This window comes from Chelon labrosus, assembly GCF_963514085.1.
Source record: "Chelon labrosus genome assembly, chromosome: 23".
Classification (NCBI taxonomy): Eukaryota; Metazoa; Chordata; class Actinopteri; order Mugiliformes; family Mugilidae; genus Chelon; species Chelon labrosus.
Genome location: NC_140356.1, coordinates 21,311,365 through 21,314,794, shown reverse-complemented (window position 1 = coordinate 21,314,794; position 3,430 = coordinate 21,311,365).

Sequence of the window (3,430 nt, the reverse complement as noted above, 5' to 3'; positions counted from 1 at the left end):
TCAAACATTTGATTAATTAATTTTAAAACGTTGTAACAGAATCTTGATGTTTCATTTAAAGATCCTCGTTAAGATTTAACTTCATCAATCAACATATTTAATCTCACTTTAGGCTTCTTCATGTTGATGTGAGACGTGTCCTCAGAATAATCAGACATTTAATAAAACATTATTCACACCATCAGGTTTATCTGCCTGGTTGTCATAGAAACGTTTATCTGGAGCCTCTCTGTTGGGAACTGATTCTGCTCCAGTCAAGACCAGGGAGCCAATCAGAACAGGTGGGCGGGGCTTCGTGTGGTGATGGACAGAGTTAGTTTAAAGGTCTCTGATTGGTTGGAGGGCTCTCTGAGTCATGTGACACCAGGCTAATATATATTTGCTCCAGAGAACCAGCAGCTGAAGGAACCTTTTAGTTGCTGGTTCTTTAGTTGCTGGTTCTTTAGCTGCTGGTTCTTTACCTGCTGGTTCTTTACCTGCTGGTTCTTTAGTTGCTGGTTCTTTAGTTGCTGGTTCTTTAGCTGCTGGTTCTTTAGTTGCTGGTTCTTTACCTGCTGGTTCTTTAGTTGCTGGTTATTTAGTTGCTGGTTCTTTAGCTGCTGGTTCTTTAGTTGCTGGTTCTTTAGTTGCTGGTTCTTTAATTGCTGGTTCTTTAGCTGCTGGTTCTTTAATTGCTGGTTCTTTAGTTGCTGGTTCTTTACCTGCTGGTTCTTTAGTTGCTGGTTCTTTAGCTGCTGGTTCTTTACCTGCTGGTTCTTTAGTTGCTGGTTCTTTAGCTGCTGGTTCTTTAGTTGCTGGTTCTTTAGCTGCTGGTTCTTTACCTGCTGGTTCTTTAATTGCTGGTTCTTTAGCTGCTGGTTCTTTACCTGCTGGTTCTTTAGTTGCTGGTTCTTTACCTGCTGGTTCTTTACCTGCTGGTTCTTTAGTTGCTGGTTCTTTAGCTGCTGGTTCTTTAATTGCTGGTTCTTTAGCTGCTGGTTCTTTAGTTGCTGGTTCTTTAGTTGCTGGTTCTTTAATTGCTGGTTCTTTAGCTGCTGGTTCTTTAATTGCTGGTTCTTTAGTTGCTGGTTCTTTACCTGCTGGTTCTTTAGTTGCTGGTTCTTTAGCTGCTGGTTCTTTACCTGCTGGTTCTTTAGTTGCTGGTTCTTTAGCTGCTGGTTCTTTAGTTGCTGGTTCTTTAGCTGCTGGTTCTTTACCTGCTGGTTCTTTAATTGCTGGTTCTTTAGCTGCTGGTTCTTTACCTGCTGGTTCTTTAGTTGCTGGTTCTTTACCTGCTGGTTCTTTACCTGCTGGTTCTTTAGTTGCTGGTTCTTTAGCTGCTGGTTCTTTAATTGCTGGTTCTTTAGCTGCTGGTTCTTTAGCTGCTGGTTCTTTACCTGCTGGTTCTTTAGTTGCTGGTTCTTTAGCTGCTGGTTCTTTAATTGCTGGTTCTTTAGCTGCTGGTTCTTTAGCTGCTGGTTCTTTAGCTGCTGGTTCTTTAGTTGCTGATTCTTTAGTTGCTGGTTCTTTAGTTGCTGGTTCTTTACCTGCTGGTTCTTTACCTGCTGGTTCTTTAGTTGCTGATCATTCTACTTTTTGTTCCACTCACATGTCATGAGTTGCTCGCTGTGCGGTCGTAGTGACGGAGCAGTTGGAGGAGGAAACTTCAGACGGAACAAAGAACAAACAGCAATATTTCTACTCCCTTAAACTCAGGAAGCCTCTGAAGTGGATCTGAAAGTGGAACATGTTTTAGTAGATGTGGCCTCGGGGCCTCGTGTATACACCTGCATGTCTTCAGCCACAAACAGCCTGAGATTGTTCCTAATCTCTGGGTCTAGATGTCAGACTCACTCTCACTGTGTAGATTTGTAGTTTTCTTTCACATGTGATGGATGCAATCCTCTCAGATCGATGCACTACTGTGTCCCGTGTGTTCAGACGTGTGAGAGGACGCTGGCCGAGCACTATTTTCCTATAATAAGAACGTTTGTATTGGATGTGATGTGCACTGAGGCTGCAGCGCCTCCTCTCCACCAGGAGGCGCCAGCGGCCTCAAGACACTTTGATTTCTACCTGATTGTAATAGTTTGGTCTTGTTTTGTGAAGTGATGCTTTTGCATAAGTTTGAGTTTTGATGTTTTGTTCTTGTAAGGATTAAAAAATGTGATTTTTGACGACGTCTGTTTTTTATTGGTTCTGTTTATTATGATCCAGGTGTTGAAGGAGGAGTCAGTTATGACCTCATCTGTAGAGAACCTGGAGGAGAAGAACATCTGGAGACTAAACGTTAAACAGGACCATGGATGTAGACGCCACATGTTAAAATACATCCCAGAATAATAAGAAGCTCTTTAGAATATGCAAAGACATAAATGAACAGATTAGAAACATGATTATGACTCTAATATTTAATAACTGGTTTAATATCTGGTTTGACTCAGATGTTTTTATGGTCAAACTAAAATAAAAGCGTTTTATTAGTGTATGAACCCTCTGGCCAGTTTATTAGGTACACCAGGACACTAGTAAACAACACACAGATAATTACAGCTGGTCAGACATGAGGCAGCGGTGGAGCCCCCTGGTGGAGGAGACACGAACTCTGAGCTTTAATCCTCAGCTGTGATTGGTCTGACGTCATTAACTCGTCCATCTACAGGTGAGGCAGGACACTGTTCAGGGCCCCAGACCAGTGGGGACCAACAAGGGTCCAGGGTTGGCCCCCACCCAACATGACCACTGACGGAGTGACAGAAGGACTCAGAGACTCCATGGAACCGGATCTAATATCTGTACACACACACACACACACACACACACACACATATACACATGTGTGTGTGTGTGTGTGTGTGGCTCCTCTATGAACATCTATATATCTGATGAAGAACCAGTTCTCTGATGATCCTGATGTGGACCCAGATGTTGGTGGTGTGGGGGCCTCTGTGGATGTGGGGGCCTCTGTGGGGGCCTCTGTGGGGTGGGGGCCTCTGTGGGGGCCTCTGTGGGGTGGGGGCCTCTGTGGGGTGGGGGCCTCTGGTCTGATCTTGGGGGGGGGGGGGGGGGGGGGTCAGTGATCAGCAGATTTCTGCAGATGTTTGTTTGAACAGGTACAGTCATCTTTAACTTTCAATGAACTTGTGGACCCAGATGGTGTCCGTGGCTGGGGGGGGCCCTGTCACTGGGGGGCCCCTGTCTCTGGGGGGCCCTGTAGCTGAGGGTCCCGGTCTGGGTGGTAAACTAGTCCCCCCGCAGCAGCAGCAGCAGAGGACTCCCGGACCTCTGGACTCTCGGTGTTTTGCGGCTGTTCGGTTCTGAGGGCGTCTCCTGGATGAAACCCGAGCCGAGCCTGAGAGCATGAAACCCGAACAACAATAGAGAGCGGAGGGGGAGGCGGGGGGAGGCGGGAGGACGGGGGGGAGGGAGAGCCGGGGGGAGGCGGGGGGAG